Genomic DNA, 23,024 nt, shown 5'->3' on the forward strand with positions numbered 1-23,024 from the left:
GTCTGTATCGGATTGTCTGTGAGGGTGATGAGTTTCTTAATAGAATAAGAATAGTATCATACAGCATAGCATAGCATAGTATATAATATAATGTATAGCATAATATAGCATAGTGATGGATCAGCCTTCTGGAGTCATGGAGTCAATGATAATTATTACCCATCTGGAGGCCTGCGACAACAAAAATGTACCAGGTATTTACCCAAGCAGAGGAAGCTAGATGAATGCTAGACCATTCCACAAGCACATGGATTTGGGCTAGCCAGAGCAGACATCACCTCCTGGAGACCCTGCAGGCTAAACCAATACCAGGTAGGAAATACAGAAAGAAACAGAGTGTTATTATGGGAAATAGAGGAAAAGAGCGAGAACTGAGGTCAATTCATTTAGGAACAGAAGTGAGGTGTTAAGTGTATTTTGACAAGGTGGTATATACAGTTTGAGGGTAATTAAGTTTATTGTAGCGCTGGGAAGTTTGCAGTCTGATAATAATCCTGGGAAGTCCTTAATGCATTTTGATATATACCTGACTTTCATACCTTCTCCTGTGAGTTTTGAGACAGTAAAAATGCAAAAGGCCTGACTGAGGAAGGGTTTAGATAAGGACCTGCTGAGGGAAATGCTGCAGCATGAGTTTAGCCTGTGTTAGACACATGGGACATAAATGAGGAAAAATTTTCTGGACATCTCAGTTTTGGAGAAGACTCAATCAGGTAGCATGACCTGTGGGGCTCTTGAGAACCTGCCTCCTCGCCCAAGTGAAAGATGTGGAAAAAGGTTCCACTGCAACCTTAGTATAAATTTGGCTTGAAAGATGACCAAGTACAAGACAGAAGCTCATGATTTTGTTAGTCCTTGACCCCATAGGACTAGGTTGTTTAGGGAGAGCTACACTGCAGACAGAGATCAGAGTGGGATTATTATGCCCCTAAATATCTCTAAAGCCATCAGAGTCACTTGTGCTCTTTCCAATCTAATGGAGGTAAAACCTCTGCCAATTCTTAGCCAACAGCTTTACAGTTCACATAGCTATAAAAAATGATCTTCATACATACTTTTTTTTTTACTTCTGTTTTACTCCAAGTATATTCCTGTTCTTTACCCACCATATTTGGATACTACACAAATAATTAGAATAAATGTAAAAAAACAATAGTTCACACACAGTGCTAATGGCTGTGCTTATGGAAAAATACTTAAAAGAATCAAGAATTAGCAGTGATCAGCAGTGGCTGCTACCAGGTCTATCTCACTTATACCAAAGGAGAGCTTCTGAATGCAATTGTAGTAATATGTAAGTGTCCAGTCTTACTGAAGTAATGCACTAATGCCCAATACTGACTCATTAGATAAGTGAAATTCAGATTTACAGTAATGTACAAATGACAAAATAGTCCTTGTTTTATCTACTATGCTGTGTCCTTCCAGCAGAGCCAAAAACACAAACCAATTTGATTCATCACAATGTAGAGATTCACAGTAACAATGTTATTTCTGAAAAAATTATAACTTTTCCTTAAAGACTTCCAGTGACAGCGGATCCAGTCTTCCCAATCTAGCAAGTGCTCCCAGTGTGCTCAGTTAATTTTATAATTAGAAAACATTTCTAATAACTTTCATCTTGTGTGTGTCAATTTAACTCTTTCTTCTTTTCCCATTCTTTGTGGATACAGACAAAAGTATTGTTTCCTTTTGTACCAAGAGGAATGGCTTAATATTGTTAAAATTTCTTGCCTAAATGTCTTTCTCTGTCTTTCTTAGGCTTGATATTATCCACTCTTGCAATCTTACTTCTTTGTGGCTTCTACTACTGATAGAAACCAACTTCTGCTCTTGCATGCATCTTGTGGGATATATTTCTGGGTTTTACACTATGAGCTGAATATTCTTCTTCCCAAAAGAATCTGACATTGTTGATTCAGACCCAATATGTAATCCACTAAAGTCTTGAGATCTTTTGAAGACCTTACTTTCTGATATTTACCATCATAATGCATTTGTATAACAGATGTTTTCTTTACTACCTTGCCCTTTCTCCTAATCTTGTCCCCATTCCTGTTCTACCTTGAGTTACATACCATGTTTCCAGTCCATGTCTGCAGACTTTTATTTTTACTGATATCCTCCAATACATTTGGGGTCCCTCCTTGCAAGATGTCAGATACAAAACTAATGAGCATTTTGACTATTCCACCATCTGTTTTGCTAATGAAAACCTTGAACAGAAGCAGATCTAAGGCAGATCCCCCACAGAGCCCTGAGCATAATTAGATTTTTATTAATTTCTCTATGGTGTGGTTGTGTGCCCACAGAATAAAGGCTTTGTTTTTATTACTTCTGACAATTAGAATATTGACAGCGACAGAGTCAAAAACTTTGCTCAAGTAAAGGTACATGTGTTCCTCTGCTCCGCATCTGTCCACAGAACCTATAACCCAGTCATTGAAAGAGTGAATTATTTTGCTCTGATTTATTCTTGGCAAATCTATGTTGGCTTCTGGTTCTCTCCATGTTGTTTTCTGGTTCTGAAAACTGCTCCAAACTTATTCTGTGAATTGAAGTTAAACTGATTGATCTAATTCAGTCATCTTTTCCTTTCATTTTTACTCTTCAGATGAATAGACACTAATCTTCTTCTACTTAATAAAAGTCACAATAGATGGATTTTAATGTCTTCACAGGCAGAGAAATATGCACTTAACATCAAAACTAGGTACCTATCACACTAGAATTTAAATTGTGGTAATGTAAAAGCATTTGATTTTCTTTGGTTAAGGAGGGTGTACAATATCATTATTTCATCTCCTTTACACCTTGAAAATTCTAATAGGGATAAAAATCTTTAATGATATTTTGGAAGCTTTTGAGATCACTCATTTATGGCTATTATAGAGTAGAAATTTTGATTCTGACTAGGGTAAGTGTCTCAATGTGTCTCAATGTCTTCATCAGGGATATTGTACAGAAATGTTTTATAGGTGTAAAGAGTCCAAGATTTTGGGGATGCACAATGAAAATTTTAAATTAAAGATTTCAGCTTTCTCTTTACAATAGGAACAGAAGATGAGATCCACACAGTCTAAGTTTGGCAATAGAAGAGTTAGTTGCCTGGACTACAGTAACTATGCAGGCTCTCCTTCTGGGCAATGGAAACAAGCTGACAACTCCTTCCTAAAAGGGGTACAAAGCAGATGAGATCTCTTTTCCACTTTCTCTCATTGGCACTAACATGCAGATTGCAAATGGATTTTGCCAGCTGCTTTAGGGAGATCTTGAGGAAAGCAGGTGATGGGTCCACAGCAAAAGCTGGGACTTCTTTGTGGAATTGCTGCTGTTATCTCAAGTATGTGAGCCTTCAAGTTACACTGACATCACTGATGGACCAGCCTAGGATTCAGTAAACAGACCAGTAAAATAAGCAATTTTCTCGCTCTTCATGGTAGCCTGACATGTCAGAGTTCAGGCACACTAATCAGTGCATTTCTGTTGCTCTATTATATGTTAGTTTCAGTATATAATAAAGAAATTGCATTATGAAGGTTGTTTATTGGGATGGGTGAAATATTTGTCTTATTTTTTCTGTAATGAAGAAGATGGTGTACTCCACAAAAAAAGAACTTTGAAAAGGTATTTGCCAATATTGGTCATACAGACAGAATTTGTTCAGATCAGAAGGGATCCCAGTATGTTTCTAGACCAATCTCCTGCTCAAAGCAGGTGGGGTCTGCAATTATTTGAAACCCTGAAGATTTAACAAAGGAATGGGACAAATTCTTAATATTTCTGGAGATAACTCAATATATAGAAAATGGGAGCCAAAAAAAGCTTTCTCTCTAGTCAGAGATTTCTGTACTTGTTATTTTAGGAATAATAATAAAAATAAGTAAAAAAAAAAATCCACAATACATTTTGTCATTTTCCACTGCAATTTTGCCATTTTCAATATATGCTTACAAAAATTACTTTAGAATTATTTTCAGATTTGATAAACAATTGGATGCATGCTTATTCAAAAAGAATTTTGTTTAAATGGTCTGAATTTTAATGCAATCAATTGGTTTAGATTTTTCTTTCCTTCAGGTATAAATAAACTGAAAACAATGCACAAATTTAATTTGGGGTTCCCTGAAATATTTCAGGCAAATGCAAAATAAAAATTAGCTATACTTGTTTCAGCTTTGTTCCTTTGTTTGGTTTTTTTTCCTTCCCACTAAGAATATTGATTTGCTTGTTCTGGCTTGAATTTTTAATCCCTTTATCTTTTGTGGTTCAAGCATGAACCAAAACTGCACTGATTAGTGAATTCTAACTACTGTCATGAGCCAGTCAGAAAAAGGATCTTGGCCTAGATCAGCAATGAGAGGTGTATAAATTAGGATCCCAATCAAAGTGGTGTCAGCTCCTCATGATATTTCAGACTTCCATGAACTCACTGACTGTTTTCATTCCATTATTGGTTCCATGACTTTTTAGAAGATTAGTCAATCAACCAAAATTAATGATAAAACAACTTTCTTCAGCAGAACCACCTTTTTTCTTGACACACAGTGTTGCCATTTACACAGAATTGCAACACTAAGTAAAATGAAAATCAAGCTCTCTTTTTTCCCAGAAATCAATGCTTTTTTTGCCAGACTTTTACATTCTGACACTGAGAGTCACCCATGCATTAAATGAATCCATTGAGACTGTGTTGGTGACATCTGCATCATCAGTTCACTTTTCAGGTCTGTGTTGTGCAAGGTACAGCAAGCTGCCTCTAAACAATTTTCCTTCTAAATTGCAGATGTAAATACATATGTGTATATGTGTGTGTGTATATATATATATATATATATATAAATATATATATACTTGACATTTGACATTTAAGCTACATTTCTTTGAACTAAATCAGACCTTAATGCTAACAGCTTTAGCACAGCACTGCTTAACTGATTCATATCCAGTAAAACAGCATCTGTTAGTGGCACAAAGCATCTTCTGCCTTATAAGGTCAAGCAGCTACTAAGAGAAAAGAACTTCAGTAGGACAAATTCTGTTTTCACCAATGTGAATGTAGATTTTACACCACTGAGTGAGAATTATTGGAGCTCTGCATTAAGTTGTTACTACTAATGCTGCAGGAGATCACGTTGTGATAACACTGTGTGTAGCCTCAGGAGAAAAATAAAACTGCTAATGCAATTGTCATCATAAGAAATTGAAAAATGCAAAATCTTTCTCCCTTTCATATTATCTACAGAAAATTACCTAGGAGAAAGTCATAATTTTTTTTTGCTTGCAAAACCACATAAAGATGGAAGTCATGATTACTCTGCGTAAACAGAAATCATATACTAGATTAATCCCACCATTTTATGTGGATCTATTTTTCTAAGTTTGTATAACCTGATTATGCTAGACAGATTTTGGAGCACAAAAGAAGACATATAATTGCCTTTTGTCAAGTCCTTTGGGTCTGAAAAATTTTGGTATTAATCTTTCAGATTTATAACTGCAATTTTGTCATTTTCAATATCTGAAAAGAATGGAAAAATATAACATTTTGTTAGGGAAACAAAATATCTTCTTTTTAAAAAGGATTTTGTTGTCTTTTGATCTTTGGTTCATAATGAATGGAAAAGGACTCCCCATGCTCAAGTAAGAGATGTCCCACTTCCAAGCACCTAAGGGAGACACCACATTCTCTATATTTCATGCACTGATAGCACTGTTCATAGCACTGATAACATTGTTTCATCCACTAGGCTTCATCCAGGATGATGCTGCAGGTGACTAATTTTATAAATAACAATAAATTTAGTGACTCTATGATTTACATCAATTGGACCATCTTGACTTGAAATGAAACAGATTGTGCTGTGCTCCTCATGGTTTGAAGGGGGCCTGTTGTGTCATCCAAGTATTTGATTTCCAGAGTAGCAGAAAAAAAATATTGTATATAAATCAAATCAGTAGGAAAATGTCTCAGCTGAAGTATATTCTGGCTGCAATCAGAAAAAGAGGGCAGAAGTCTTCTAAGGTAAGTAAGTGTGAATTATTTAAAAATCTGCAAGTTCTACAGCATTTTCTCATTAGTTATTCAATCATTAATAAAATTCACAGGTCTCTGCCAGCATCCAATCTGGGACTCTAACTGCATTGAGCAGTCAGAAGCTTGATAATAAAGCAGTTCTATCTAAAGCTAGAAGCAGAAGTCCACCTTGAGGTAGGAAATCCATTAATTTGAAGTCCTAATTACTTCCCATTTTTGTATAATGTTATGGCTCATTGTAAATGGTGTAGAGAAAATTACTTGGACCCACAGCTCCAGAGGTGACCCAACATGATTTCAGATGACTACGTTTGATTCATGGAAAGGAGGGAATCAGCCACAGAGGGCAGACTTTCCAAGCTGGGGCAGTACATCAGGATGCCACGGCAGGAGGGAGGGACTGTGCTTCACTGGGACGTCTGCCCTTCCCAATCTGTTGTCTCCATGTGAATGAGAAGCTTTTTAAGACACTTTTAAGGAGGCCTTTTTAAAAGCAAGATTTGTGGTGGATGAAGTTTTCATAAAAGCAAAAACATTAAGGACAACTTTATAGAGAAGAAATCAAACCTAATAATAACAAAAAGACAGGGTCAGAATTCTAATTTTTTTTTCAATTCTTATTCCTCACCTTGTTATCACAAATCAGCACAGAAGTTAAGTTTATTGTGATAACACAAACACGCAGACTATCAATACAAATGTGGAAATAAGGGGAAAATTAGATATCTTGAAGTTGCCTGTCCATCTCAACTATATCTCTTACTTGTGTAAATCCCCTAAATCCTTTATTTTATTAAGTTATTTTAGCATTACTATGTATATAGAAAATTTATTTTAGTCTTAAAGGCCTATCTAACAAATATCTTTCTCTTTTTTAAGGACTCTACTACTTAATGTTCAGTCTTTCATATTTTGCAGGAGTCTGAAACAATAATCTTGAAATCATATGAACTTCAGCTGATCTTTGGAAGAGAATGAGAAATAATAGGAGAGGAAAACCACAGACCTGGTGAAGCGAATCTGCTCATATTCTGGAATAATTCTTGTTGCTCTCTCTGTGACATTCAAGTTCATCTGCAGAAAGAACACAGTAGTTCATGACTTCAGACCTTCACTGGAGAAATATTCAGAGATATCATTTTACCTTGAGTGAATGGAGTAGCAGATGACTCTTAAATTACTCAGGAAATTTCCTTGCATAAACTTAAAGGAGAAGAGGGAAGAAGTGAATAACCAGGTATATGCTCTACAGGTAAAAGCATATCTGCTTTGCCAGCACAGCATGTGGATGGATTACCATTCCTAGCACAAAACACAAGCTGCACTTTAGGAAAATTTAAAAAGTGTTTAGTGAGGGGAGGAGTTGGGGAAATCTTCATGTGCCAGAGAGGAAAAAGTTCATAGACTTGCATTAGCTCTGCTTTAGTCTACCTATCTCTATTGCAATGTTGCAAACATAGATTTAAATGCTGCTGCAATTTAATATTTTTTACTATTATTCTTAGGAACTTTTCCTTCAATACAATGCGGGTTTTCTTCTAAATGGGTGCTAGGAAATCTAGGATATATAATGACAGAACTATGCTGACAGGCACAATTAGTCACAGTGCATTTGTCAGATCTAAATATATCTATGTTATTTTATTCCATTGCTGATTTTTCCTAAAAGTTTCAGATTATCAAGTCAGTTGTACAGACATGCTAGAGTATGAGACTAGGCACAAATTTCTGAAACATTGATAAATACAGAGGAAGCAGAGAGTGATTAATGCCAAATCCAAGCAGATGTGTTAGGAATCAATGTTGATTGCTGAGGAATGGCACACTAGATGGAGTTTCATTGAGTCTGCAAGGGCACTGTGATATTTGTGATACACATAAAGCAGAAGAAACAGCCCCAACACTAGATGGTCTTGTTACTTTTTGTTTAGTTCCTGAAAACCTGTCGGTGGGCAAACAAACTGAAATTGTGTCACAGTGTCTTCTTCTCTAATGCAGATGTGTTAAAGCTCCCTAAGGATCAAAAATGAGTGTAACTTCTGCAACAGCTTGCAGGTCTGACAAAACAGCAAATGACATAATGATGTGTTGTTCTCATGATGACTCCAGCTGATGGTACACAAAAGTATCATAAAGGGTTTGTTTTACTAAAATTTCAGAATGTGATAAAGGAGAACAATATTTAATACTCATTGAGTTTTGATGTACTGCCTTTATTCTGATCATTATATTCTTTTTAGTAGGAACAAACCCAAAAAAATGCACTGCCGTCCAGGGCTGGTGGATACATGACCTGAAGAAAGACCAGGGCTGTAACAGCATTGTAAACCAGGAGTATAGTGCACTTTCAAACAGATGGAGATGGCGGCATGGGTCTCCATTCTTGTTTAGTCACAGACATCTTTTCATTAAAATCCTTTCTTAGGATTTTTCCTGCTGGAGCTGAGAAGTTTCAGCAACAAATGTAAACAATTGTTATCTGCTGCTGTGGAATGCAACAGGTCCACCTGTGATTGGCCCCTCTTGGATGTTTACAATTAATGACCAATCAAGGACTGAGGTCTCTCAGACAGAGTCGGAGAGAGCTCCTTTGTTATCATTCTTTCTTGCTATTCTTAGCTTAGCTAGCCTTCTGAGAACTTTTCCTTCTATTTCTTTTTAGTATAGTTATAATGTAATATATATATCATAAAATAATAAATCAAGCCTTCTGATCATAGAGTCAACATTTTCATCTCTCTCTTCACCTGAAAACCCTTGTGACTACGGTCACCTTGTTTCTCCTGTTACAGTCTCTAAACAGTTCACTCCAACATAAGCTTGTCCAACCTCAACACAGAGCAGCAATGTTTATCTTGGGAAGGTACAGCACTCAGAGTGGTACCATGGAGACAGAAGAGGACAATCTTCATGGTCATTTAACAGATCATCACTGAATAAAATTTCATTGAATAAAATTCCTACACTGCCTTGCATGCCCCAGCTGGACTGGCTAGCCCTTGTTTTGCAGTGCACTCTCCAGAGCCAACAGGAGACTTTGGCACCTGCAGGTTCCTGAGGGTCTAAAATCCCAGTGAAATTTTGTCTCATAAGCAAGACAAACAGTGGATACCAGTAAATGATGATCAGAATGGGATTTCAGAAGCTGCTCATTGCAAATCAACATATCCAGATATAGCAAAGAGAAAATCACGATCTTCTGCAGTTACAACCCACAGAGGTATAAATACATATTGGTATGTATGCGCAATATGCATTGCATATAAGTGGAATTCATATACATGCAAAAAGAAGCTCATTCTATCTAGATATTCATATGTGTGTCTTCCTTTCAATGGAAACTGGAGGCCCAAATTGCATCTAAATTGCGTGGACCTTCAGTGCAGGAAACAGGCACCTTACCAACCCAGGAGAACCTACAATTTCTGATTAAGAGAGGAGAAGCACAAGTCCCATATAGAACAGATATAGCACAATTCCCTTCCTGCAGGCAGCCAAGAAAGTCTGGTGCCAAACTCTCATCCTGATGCTGTCATTTCTTCTCTGCCCCTTTTGAGGCATTACCTGGAGGACAATTCCTCTTCCACATTAAGTGGAGAGACTGCAATTCTGCCCATTCTTCACACAGACTTCACAAAATTATAAAGGCATACAGGACTCTATGTTCTTGTCTAGGTGCTAGAAAGACTCAATCCGCAAAGCAATTTCATTTTGCCTATCTACAGTGCTTACATTAAAAAAAAAGGAGTTTCTAAAGTGCAAAGCAGAATATTGTTTTATGGTGAATTTATGTTAGAACAAGAAAGATCAAGAGAAGGTACTTGCAGTTGCAGAGGCAAATACTTTGGATGCCTCTTAATTTTCAAGAAAAAAGATCTTTCTAGGATCGCTGAAGCTTTTGGGGTCATGGCAGAGCAAGAAACTGAATGCAGACTTTCTGCACTAGATGAGGAATATAATCAGTGGCCCTTCTCCCTCCACTGTCTGGTTTTAGAAGAGCACAGCTAGCTTTCCAAGCCTGCCCTTGGCATGGCTAAAAGTCAGTACCTGAGCACAGAAGGCAATGTGAGCTCCATCTAATTTCCTCACCTATTACAATGATTTTGTTTCTTTTGATAAATGGGCAGTCCATGAAGATATGTTAGTTCTCTAGGTTTATATATTTAGAGCACATGGCTTTGGTTACCCTCAAGGTGTCAGCACAGATATGGAACAAAGACCTTCAGCAGTCCATGAATTTGTTGTAGAAGTTTGGTTTTTTTATCTTCTTAATGTAAAGTTTTGACAGCAAAACACCAACAGTGTCATTCCCCAAAGCAGAAGTACCAAAAGGAGAAAAATGTATTGAGCTTTTCTCAGGAAATGTAAAACTTCCAGCCAAGAAACGGGGAAATTTGCCTTCTACACAATAACACAAAAGTGATGTCTGGGATCCAACACTGGTATGGTTGAACTTCCAAATGTTATTTAAAATAGTAAAATGAGGCTCTAGAAAGTGTGGACTTCAATTATTTTAATTAATTTTTAAAAACTCAACACATATTAATGGCCTTTTACCATAGAATGAAGGTATGCACATTTACACCAAGAATACAATTTACATGAAACTTGGAGTCACAATGGTACTTTTGGGGGTCTTATATAATTTTTATGAGGACATGTATTGCCTCATATAGACAAATCGTGCTGTTAGAGGGTTTCTGTTGTAAAAATCCCTTGTGCCTAAAGCAAACAAGCCACAAAAGGTGTTAAGGAGAAGCTCTACTCAAAAAGATTGGTGCTGTCACACCATTTATTTCTTTGTTGGTCTGAACAGATCGTGACAATCTACATAGAATAAATCCACTATCCTTTCTGAGATCCTTTTTGCAATGCACGTCACCCCTTTTCTTGGAATCGCTGATGCTCACTGCCTGCATAAAGTCAAGCTTCTAAACAAAGAAAGACTCTCACATTCTCCATTGTTCATAAGAAAAATTCCATCTCTATTTCATTAGTCATGTTGTTAGCTACGTCTTTATTTTAGCCTAGACCTTGAAATTTGCAGTGTGCAAGTCCCAGAAGTGGAGGTCAAGGAAGCATACTGAGGAAAATGAATGGGCTAGAGAGGAAAGTGCTATTCCTGGAGAAGAGATAATTTTGCAGTAGCAGAGGTAATATTTCTTTCTTTTTTTTTATTTTTTTTGGAAAGTTTATTGCTGTTGTGTCTTAGGTAGCTTAAATTATGGAAAGCCTCTTTTTGCTATTAGCAGTTCCCAAAGTGTAGGCATGTTTTCTTCATTCATGTGAAATGCAGTAGGAGAGAGTGCAAGTTGTCCACCTTGTTAAGGACTTAACAATAGTTTTGCATGGTTTAAAAGGAATTGTTTTTCAGATGGAGAAGAAGGGGAGTTGTTTTCTTCAGCTTGAAATACTGGAGAGAGGTCTGGAAAGTTTGTTCATGGAGTGAAAAACATAAAACCTGTTCCCCCAAGAAACCCTCTCTGGGGTACTTCAACATCTGGAATCCCTAGAGTGTGTGTGCATATGGAGCCCATTACCTGCTGATCTAGAAAATGAGGCTAGCCAGTTTTTTGGTATATGCTTTCCAAGAAATCAGTCTCTCCTGGTCCATCAGACCAGCAGCTGAGATAAGCTAAGACAGATCCAAAAAGTCATCACAAGTATTCCTTTCTTAAACTTGCTTTCTGCTTTTACCGGGCAGAATTCCTGTATCTTGAGCTCCAGGATCAAGGTTCATGCCTCATCCAGTTCTTCTCACTGTAGAGAACACCTTCCTGACCATGCTTTTTTCCAGAGGGATAGGTTACAAACTATTTTTAAATATGGCTTTTTTCAAATTGTTATTTTATAGTTTTAAATAATCCATGCCCAAAAATCATAAGAAACAGGCATTAAAAAAGAAAACAAAAGTTAGTTTTGTGTAAATCAGGAGAGTAAGTGTAATAACCTTTTGAGCAATTCATGTTGGAAAAGTGAACCAAATAAATAAGTGTTAAATAGAAAGCATTCTGGACTATACTTTTGTGTCCTATCTTCAATGGTAATATCCGCCTCAATAATTCACAGAAAATACCCAAACTGTTCTGTTTTGCTTGAAGAACACTATCTGATATGTAGGGCAGCCTCTCCAGTGTCTCTTTTTCTATGACTTTTCAGGAGATGGCTAAGAGGTTTTATCCTTTCACTTTATACCTAAGAGCATCATGTTCTACAGACTCATATTCTGAAAGATGCAGTGATTCACAAAGTGGAAAAAATGAGAATAAAAAAATTGCTCTTTGGGATTCAAATACAAAAGCAAGAGCAAAAGCTGGCTTGTCTTTGTTTTCGCAACAAACTGACTACCATAATAAAAAAGAAAAGAAATAATGTCTTAGCCGCAAACTGACTACCACAATAAAAAAGAATAGAAATAATATTGGGATGTCAGGAGGATAAAGAGACTTTTATAGGACTTCAGGAAAATTAATTGTATCAATTTAGCAGTGCTGAATACCTAATAATGGTGAGCAGCTGAGAGTGACTCAGCATTGCATCAAGTATGCCTATTCTCTCAGGAAGTGTTTCAATTCAGCATGAGAAGCAGACTGTAACTTTTTTGTGATTGACAATGACTAAGACACATGTAAGATGCTGGAGGATTGAGTCATTCTCCTTGCATTTCTCAAAGTGATAGCAGAAGAAATAATTCAAGGAAATAGACTAGCCAGATTCTCAAACTGAAGCAAATAATTTTTAAGACTTGAAGTGGTTTTCTAGGATCCTACTCCCCTTTTGCTGCCCCTTATTATTTCCAGAAGGCAATTAATTGTTGCTGGCATCCATCTCCAGAGCTTGTTCCACAGACCCGCAAGCTGTTGCTGGCTCTGGTGCCATCAGAAAAGCTTTGCCTGGTTCTGTGTTTCTGTGCACAAGGTGCCACAATTCCAGGAACGCTGCTGATTCCCCAGAGTTTGTGTTTTTCTGATAGGTAATGTCACTTTCACAAAAATGGGCTTTGATTTTCTGACAAGTTTTAAACCTCTGCTGTAGCCAGATGCTGCAGAGTCCTGATTACCAAGAATTGCTCTTTGTATGTATCATTGAAAGACACAACAGAAGGAATAAAAAGCAACAGTGTTCTGGTGAGAGAAAAAAATAAAAAGGGCAGAAACAATCCTAGGAGACAGGAACAACTTCTGTTTACTCTGTGAGCTTCAGCAGCACACAGAGAAGATCCTCCTGAGATGTCTTGGGGAACAATTCCACTCTGAGAAACACAGCAATAGATTTTTTAATTTACAATTAATTAAGGAAACATTCAAAAGTGCATGGCTGTGGTTCTGTGACCATTTTCAAATGCCATTTCATTCATACTTCTGCAAAGATCACAATGATATGCAGGACACACCACTCACCACTATTTAATCTGAATCAATGGAACTCTTGTTTATAAAGAATGTAAAGTCTATCTTAATAGCAAACATGATGATAGGAGTTCTAAAAACCGAATCCTCATGTAAAAACTTGGAGACAACATTTGAAAACACTGCATTATTTATTTTATTTTCCAAGAAAAGCATCAAGCAGTCACCAAAGTAAGTTTACGTGAAGAAATACTTAATCACTTGTTATGTATTACATAACAAATGCACTGTTACTCCATCCAGTCTTGTAGCCACATGAACTATGGCACTATACCATAGAGGAAAGACAAACGTCAGTAAAGATACTTTAAGACTCACAAAGTCTTGAATTTCAAGGCAGGATTTGATTTAAAGTGACAACACAAGTACTAGCACCAGAACAGTCAGTCAGAGTTTAACTCAGATGACAGTAAGTGAACATAAAACCACACAGAACTTTAAAATATTAGTACTATTAAAATATTAGTACTTGTAATGTTCAGTACACTGAACATTACAACTCCTACCAATCCAGACAGCTTTAATAAGCCTTTATCATTCCTTTAACCCCTAGGAATCCACATGTTCATGAGTTTATGTGATGTTCTCAAGTATTGTGCGTGTTCATGTCCTAACTTTAGCCTCAAAGTCACTGCTAAATTCACATCTGTGTTATCAGTGGTAACAGGTCTCTTGTTTACAGCTGCACCCACCCACTGGGCACAGACACTGCACTAAGCTGAGGCTCTGGTGGTAAAGCAGTGATTCCTACTTTGCTGCAAATTGCTCCATTACAAGGAACGCAACAAAACTTACTAAGACATGTAGAACTTACCTGAATATTTGTAAATCTCTTTCATGTCCCTCCAACCACTGTTTGCTTTTCACTGATGTTTCTCACTGCTGGTTCCCAGTGTGCAGTGGGCTCTGTTTCTCTGAATCTAAGCTTTAGATTCGTAACAACTACTCTAGATAGAATCCATAGAATAAAATTAATATTAGAGGATATTTTTTCCCTCTGCCATTCTCTGGCTGCTATTCTGTGTCCTAGATGTTCACATGATTGTTGTCTTTTCAGCATCAATATGTAGTCTGTCTGTCAGAAGCTCCCCAACTGTGTTTCCTCCACTCTTCCATCTTTTGATGTCCAAGGACTTCCAGAGCACCTGGCTACAGAGATCTAATTAGAGGGAAACATAGGTTCCTGTAGTCCTAAAATAACCCAGTGAAGAAAAAAAGAGGCATGGCAGAAGGCCAACAAGAACTAGGTAATGTATGATTAACTGTCAGGGAGTTTTATGTTGTGTGACTGCTCTATCTCAACTTGGGGAAGTTGTCACATGCAGTCAGCACCAGCTGGTCTCCTGTTGCTGTTTCTGAGAGCAGCCTTTTGAAGATATTTTCAGTGAATGCTGAGGCAGAGACATTTTCCCTTATGTGGTTGTATTCTCCTTTGTCACATTTTAACTTCTGCATAGGTAAAACCAGGAAAAGTTGGTATTCCATGGTGTAGCCACACTGAACTGAAAGTCTCTCTTGAAACACAAGTAGGTGTAACAATAAAGATTCTCCACTACTGCTGCCCATAAGCTTATTGGCAAACAATTCTGACCCTCTCCTAAGACCAGTTGTTACTCAGGTCACTGATAGTCATTCCTGAGCTGCTCTGAACTGTGTGAGTCATACCTCTGCTGGCACAGCTGCTCTCATAGCTGGTAGTGGTGCCTGATCCTGGTGCTATGACAAGCCACACACCACAGCTGATTTTCTATCTCCATAGAGATTTTTCTTGTTGGCTTTTCTATATCTCTAAGCCACCTTGTTTTTCATGCAAAACAAGCCCATTTCTGTATTCCAGAGGAATAGCTTCAAGCTAATGGGCATAGCAGGGCACTGTTGTGTACATATACCTTTGTTTATAGCATGTAAGTGCAGGCAACAGGTTCTGCAGTGAGGTCTCCAGTTCTTTTATCACATACTTGCTTTCACCCAAATTTACCTTCAAAAACATTGAAGGTAAATTCCAAAATTATCTTCAAAAACATTGATCTTTTCCCACCAATGTCTTTGGTTTTTCAGAGCACTGATGGGACCAGATGAATTCATCCCATTAATCACTCCAGAGAATGAGTGTGCACAGACGAAAAGTTCACTGCAAGTTGTATTTTCCATGTAATTTATGATGATTGGAGATTATTGAGAGACAACTAATTATTTGCACTGTTTGCCCTACAGCACTGTTGTTTGCTAGACATTAAATTTGTTCCAGGTCCTGAAGTGGACTGCATTGTGACACTCTAGACTTCCATGTCTTCATATGTTGAGGAGGGGTCTCTTTGGAGCTCTTCATATCACTTCAATTGATGTGAAAAGTGTCTTCATCCCATCTAAAACTTCTCATTTCCTTGCCAGTGGGTCTGCAAATGGTATGGTGTTTGTAAGGACCATTTTGTTGTGTTTGATCATGAACTGTGTAATAGTAGCATGAAGCTGTCAGTCACTTCATTAATAAGTCATTAATAAGTCTTTTTTGTTATCTTATATGTCACATGTACTATACAATAGTACCTGATATCTTTGAAAGGACACCAAATTTCTATTTATTTCTCCTTTTAAATATACAGAAAAGGGAATTTTGCCTAGTCTGATTTCTGCAGGTTTTGAATCTCATGTGTTAAACTACTTACAAATTCATTCTTGTTTTCCTGAGGAAGCTAACTCTCCCAAACTTCTTGTTTCCAGATTCAGAACAGCAGGATTTGAGCCATATTTTGGCCCTATCAATAAAGTCTTATTGAATGTCATAATGATGAATATACAGTGAGATCGATACATAGAAAATATTCACCATTCACAGCAATTCTGCTTCTTACTAATGTTTTGTAACAAAATGTACAGGTCTGTTATGCTACTAATATTAAAGGCATTCAGACTCCAGAAGGTATTATTTAAAATGTTACTTATTAGAGCTAACATTTCCAGGAGAGAATAGAATAGACAATCATAGAATCATTTAGGTTTAAAAGTACCCCCAAGATCATCAAGGAGTCTAAATATTACCCAAACACTGCCAAGTCCTTCACTAAACCATAAACCATAGCACCAGATCTACATGTCTTTCAAATGCCTCCAGGGATAGCGATTCAACCACTTCCCTGGACAGCCTGTTCCAGTGCTTTATAACCCTTTTGGTGAAGGAATTTTCCCTACTACCCAATCTAAACTTCTCCTGAACAATTTGAAGCCATTTCCTCTCATCTTGTCACTTGTTACATAGAAGAAGAGACCAACCCCAGCCTCCTATCAGGTCATTGTAGAGAAGGGCAAGGTCTCCCCTGACCCTCCTTTGCCCCAGGCTAAAGCCCAGCTCCCTCAGCACTCTACATCAGACGTGTGTTCCAGTCCCTTCACTAATTCTGTTGCCCTTCTCTGGACACATTTCAGCACCTCAGTGTTTTTCTTTAATAAGGGGCCCAGAGCCAGACACAGCACTCAAGGTGCAGCCTCACCAGTGCCAGGTGGGTTACAGCCCCTTCCCTAATCCTGCTGGCCACACCATTCTTCATCCAAGCCAGGATGCCATCTGCCTTCTTGGCCACCTGGGCACACTGCTAGCTCACGTTCAGCTGGCTGTCCACCAGCATATCCAGCCTCTTTTTCCTCTGGGCATCTTCCCAGCCACCCTGTCCCCAGCCCGTAGGGCTGCATGGGGTTGTTGTGACCCAAGTGCAGGACTCAGCACTTTGCCTTCTTGAACCTCACACAATTGTCCTCGGCCCATTGATCCAGCCTGTCCAGATCCCTCTGCAGAGCATTCCTGCCTTTCGTGTCCTTCCATCCTGCCAGCTTGGTGTCGTCTGCAAACTTACTGAACGTGCCCTTGATCTCTGCATCCATATTATCAATAAATGATATGATACAGGACTGGTTCCAATACTTTGTGAGCCTTTGGGAACACCCTTAGTGACTGGTCACCAACTGTATTTAACTCCATTTACCACCACTCTCAGGGCTGATACACCCAGCCACTTTTTCACCCAGGGAAGACCACACCTATCCATGTCATGAACATCTAATTTCTGCTCGACAATTATGTGGGAGACAGTGTTAAAGACTTCTAAAATCTAGATAGCCAAGATCCACAGTCTTCCCCTCATCCACTAAATGGGTCACCTTGGGTAGAAGGAAGTCAGATAGGTCAAGAGGCACCTGCTTTCACATACCCACCCTGGCTATGTTGGTTCAGAGTTTCACTTCCCTTTAATAGGAATACCCTGATAAAGAGCAATCTTTTGTTGGGTGATGCTCCTTCTTTCTTCTCATGTATTCGTTTACAAATGCTTGGAGTATCCATAGGTCCCAGCTTCCTATCCATAGGTCTCTTTTGGAGGGGAGTGGGGGAGAAGGAAGGGGGGAAGTAATTTCATATCTTCGGAACCCACAGTATGGCTAACCAAAAAAAAATTCAAATAACTTATTAAGACTTTGGGAGTGACTTCCTAATTAAAAAGAACTTTCTTTTTCCTTTGTTAAAGACAATAATGTAATGTAGGACTTAAAATTAGACAAGTATATAATCTGTAATACCACTTTTCACAATGATGTCACTTCTTTATAGGCTCCAAATCAATTGCAATGCATAACTAAGTTGCCAGAGAAATGGAAAAGTTATCTGCAGGTGGTGGTTAGAAGCCCAAGCAAAGATGTTCTCATGGTCCTGATTCCAAATATGAGGCTGAAAGTGTCAGCTCTAGGGTTTGTATAATCTCTGAACTAGAGCAAATTGATAGAGATGTTGAGATTAGTCCGATAATAAGGACAGAATGTACATGGTTTGGGTGACCACACCAAGTTGATGATAGGGAATAAAAACACATTTTAGGAAAAGATTGTGTCATGTCAGCAACGATGCAATACTCATAAAGAATGAAAAACCCATTCATACAAGTGTGAAAATATTCAGAAAGCGTTTAATCTGAGCCATTAAAACCAAAAGCAAAGTTGAGCCAGCACAGAAGGAATGCCCTGGGCAGTGTGGGAGTTAAAACATTCACATTGCAAAACAGGGAGTGAAACATTTGGTTAAGAGCAAGGACACTAACAGGAAATGGCAGACAGGGAGTACTTGCAGAAAAGCACTGAAATGTCTCTGTTCTTACGGAAGATTTTGTAGCATCATGGATCATTATCTGCCCCCTTTTCAGTTAGAAAACCATAAAAAAGAGAAAATACAAATTTGCAATTATGTTTCAAGCAGCGCTGCGCAAGAGAGACAACAGTTAAACAAAAGCCCTGTTCCCTGAATCAGTGAGGTTGATGCTGGCAGCCTAGAGAAAATAAGCGACTACGTGACACTATGCAGCCCTTGGAGATACACTGCAAGGAGCTCAGTCAATGAATGCAAGAAACATTCACCATCAGCTGACAGAAAACATTCACAGAAACAAAATACGGCCATGGGCCTTCCCAGAAGGCAGAGCAACTGCCAAAGGATGGTGAGAAAATGAGGAGCAACTAAAACATAGTAATGCCTTTTTGATCAGAGATATGCATAGCTCACCCTTTTGTCCTCCCTCACTATCTCTTTCAGAATTCCCAGGTACAGCACACCACACTTCACCCACATTCCTTGTTTTTTCTCACACTGAGCTCACTTCTTTCACTTTCTCTGGCAAAGATATTTTTTATCCTACACTCTGTTACTGTACAGAAATGAAGTCCTGATATATATAGACTGGATCCAGTTTTAACCGAAGAGTTGCTGATGCCTCTCCTTGGGCATGCCATGACAGAAAGCAGGTGGATTTAGTCCGATTCAAATCCTGTTTTCAGCAGCCCATGATCATAGTATGGACCTGAATGATTTTTGGGGAACAGAAAAAAAACCCCAAGAACTATTCTTTTTCAAAGTTTACAAATAAAGTTATGTTTGGACAGAAGGCCTTTCTGGATCAGAGAAAAGTGTCTGTTATTAGACATTAAAACTAGGATATTAGAATACAAATTGGGATATGATGATATAACCTCAGCCCTGTGACCATAATAAGCTATTCTGCCTACCAGAACAACTGGTAGGCATCAGCCTTTTCATCTACAACTGTATGTTCAAATATAAATGAATTTTTGTCCCTGATCCTTCCCTGTCCCGAGTCTTGATTGCTCATGAGAAATCTATCAGTCACTGTGTGCACAGTATATAGATAAGCAATTACCATGGCAGTTTGTCCATCAGACACACAAAGTGACATATCCTGTGCAATTACCAATACTAGTGTGTGACCAGCAGTCTCCCCTGACCTGGGCTGGGAACAGGGAGACAGTCATGGTGGGGAAGTTGCCTGGCAGAACTTCTCTGCCCCTGAATCCAGACAGCAGCCTCCTTTTCCACCCCTCATTCCCCTCCTTCCAGCAAGCCTAGGAATAAGGAATATCTTCCTGCGGTATGAGCACAGGTGGCATGGCAAAGCCAATTGCAGGGAAGAGGGAGACTGACAGTGTGTATTCATGAGTGTGCATCTGCACTCTGCGTGGGGTAACTGCTGGCAGACTGCAGACCATGGAGATCAGAGGTACCACAAGATTCATCTTGCCTTTTTTCCATTTTCTGCTGTCCTTTTGTCTCTTATCCTTGCAACCCATGAATTCCTCAGCCACAACAGAAATGTGGAGTCCCCTGTGGTGAAGCATGGATGCTGGATACCAGAGTACAGCAACTACCAAAATAAATTGGAAAGGGATCTGGAGAAGGACACAATGATGATCTCTGCAACAGGCCTGGTTCTCATATGCTGAGAGTACTTCCTTGTGCCTGTATTTTTTCATTCTTCAAAAAATACCACTAGATTTGTATTCAGTTTTTGGAGACTGGTGAGGGGAGAGGTCTCAAAATAATTTCCCCAATTCATTTTCTGTCATCTGTCTTTCTGATAACAGGATACTTTCACAAGCTTGTCACCTTCTTTTTCTTCCATTACAAAATGAATTGGTGGTAGCATTCAATTCAGTAAAAGCACATTTAAGAGGCCTGCTGAAAAGCATGATCAGCATTTCTGTGTTTTGGCTCACAGGTAAGTTTTGCCCCAATTCACTCATGTTCTGAGAACAAACCAGGGAGTTAAATTTATTATGCAATTCCTTTCTTCTCCTACAAGTAATTCTTAAAGACTTCAATCACAAGCAATTATGGATCATTTCCCTGTGAATAATTTGTTTTCTTATCTCTGATAAACCTGCATTTTTTTCACTGCACCAGCTGATTGTGCTTTTTATTGGAATGAGACACAACAAAGCCTTGTCAGCCCAGCCACAGCCTGGCACACTGTGTGGTGTCAGGCAGGAGAGTTGAAGAAACACAGTTAATGGGCGGAAGCTCAATACTTCTTCATGAGAAATGTGCTAATCTGTTTTTTCCAGTGCCTTGAGAGACATGGCTTGTATAGAGCTAGGAGGGGAGAGTAGGCAGGAGAAGCCAAAAAATCCTTCTCAAAAATAAGAGCTAGACTTATTTCCAATATATTTAAAGGTAATTTTAAATGTCCCTATCACCAAAATATAACTGAAATACAACAGAAATTTCAGACTTTCACTGTCAGTGATAGGCACAACAGCCAGTCTTTTAAGCAGGCATTGCCATTCAATTTTCTGAATATCCAGCTTCCTTTCACATAACATGTGAATCAGAAATTTAAATCAAGGAAATTCTGTTAAAGAAAGATCCTATTTGTTCAAATGATCTAGTTATCCTAACATCTATTCAGTATATGTCTTGAAAAAATTACAAAGTGCTGTCCAAAGATTGTCTTCTGAAAATCATAATTGTGCAAGACAAGACAATGGTATATTTGCAAAATAATTACAGTTTTGAAAAAAGAAGACATAAGAGAGACATATCTCCCCCACACCATCACTGATCAGGTTTCCATTTTGCTGTTGATGTGACTGATGTATTATAAGAAGGAATGTTGTTACAAACCATATTGAAAAGTATTTTCTGCTACTTTTGTGAAGAAGGTGGCTGGTATTTCACAAGCAGTTCTAAGTATAGCAGATAGCAGAAAACAGTGTCAGGAATTCCTAGCTTCACTTTATTTCACTGTTCTCCACATATAAAGAGACTTAATTCTTAACAGGCCTGGATGAAGCAGCTGATAGATCTTACAGTGCTGCAGATAAAGAGGAGGTTGTTAGTGGAAATAAGGAGTCAGGTGAAACTGAATCCCTTTCTCTTTGCCATCTGAGGCATTTGTGATCTTGTTGGCTGCAGCTCTTGATATGAAACGCTAGAAAGAACCTTGTCTGCATTTTTTCCTCTCCTCTCTGTCTCTTTAATAAAAGTCTTGCTGAAAGCTGTAAGAGACAAAGAGATGTTCCATTTCAGTGATGGGGGTGGAATCTCCAGGGGGTTTTTTTGCATGTGTACATGACAGATGGAAAATGCTTCCAAAGGAAGTCTGCACAAGTGGCAGCCAAGCACTCCATGTGCAAATGCACTTGGTAAATACAGAACGAAAAATACCTTGGCCTCCTGCTTGAGAGCTGCCTTATTTTGTACCTCTCCAAGCACATGACTTATCTTTTTATTATGATAATGTCTCATGGCAAGCCCAGGTCTCACAATTTGAGCAACACAGGGTGCACCTGAGTCCCACAGGTAGCTGACTGCAGACCACCACTGACTGCCAGAGTCGATTCCCCAATTCCACACCCAGCCCAGGAGACACATGCAAATATATTGAAGTTTATATTATATATAATAAATTTGGTTTTTTATTATTGATTTCCTGAAACATGGTTTAAACAAGTTCAAGACGTGGGTATGCATGCTCTGTTATTTTCCACAAAGTCTGAAACATTAGTTCCAGTGCCTCTGCTTTCCTTCTTAGTTGTAACGTAACCAGACACAGTGATCTTGATGACTTCTTGATAAGCTCAAAATTGTATTCCCCACTGATCAGTCAAATTTCAGCCAGGATAAAAAACTGTTGTTTTGTTTAAAGTCACCTCATCATTTACTGTCACAAAGCAAATGCAGCACCATAGTTTCACCTGAGATTCTGATGTTTGCATCGCTCAAGAATGAGGATTTTCTTTCTCCAAATACCAGTCACGGAGTAATTAGTGTTTTTCTTCTCATCTCCTGGTTACCATTAAAATGGCCAAGTCATCTTCTTCACACTAATTTGCTGTCTTCCTCCTACTGTTTTTTTCTTGAAAGGAACCCTCTCCTCTTTTATCACATCCAAGTTACAAAGATAGAAAGACATTAGATAGATTTCATCTCCAGCTTCTTAGTTTTCAGTCTGATTTCAGAGTTAGATGCTTCATGTTTTCTATCTGTTTTTTCTTCACTTTTACCAGAGAAAAAGAAATATTCATCTTAAAGTCACACTTTGACAGGCATCACACCTGTAATCTGTGGGCAAATCTAAAGCCAAAAGTAGCCCTCACAGGTTACAATCACTAAATAATGACAGGAAAAGTTTTAGAAAAATCTGAATTTGTCACTGTGCACTAAGGTAATTCTTTAATCTGATTCTGAGCAGGAGGTCAGTAATCCAGTTTTAATTAGACAGACTTACTGCTCTTCACAGAAGTATCCT

At 38.3% G+C, this 23,024-nt stretch overlaps 1 long non-coding RNA gene across 6 annotated transcripts in view; it reads right to left on the reverse strand.

The window, feature by feature from the left end:
• Window positions 1-23,024, reverse strand: part of LOC102062819 (uncharacterized) — a 119,868-nt gene that overhangs the window by 68,300 nt on the left and 28,544 nt on the right. For all 6 annotated transcript variants that reach the window (XR_012580061.1, XR_012580059.1, XR_003381972.2 and 3 more), the window contains exon 2: window positions 7,044-7,111. This is a non-coding gene — a long non-coding RNA (uncharacterized LOC102062819). The remainder of the gene's footprint in view (window positions 1-7,043; window positions 7,112-23,024) is intronic.

The sequence above is a fragment of the Zonotrichia albicollis genome, chromosome 4 (assembly GCF_047830755.1).
Source record: "Zonotrichia albicollis isolate bZonAlb1 chromosome 4, bZonAlb1.hap1, whole genome shotgun sequence".
Taxonomy (NCBI): domain Eukaryota; kingdom Metazoa; phylum Chordata; class Aves; order Passeriformes; family Passerellidae; genus Zonotrichia; species Zonotrichia albicollis.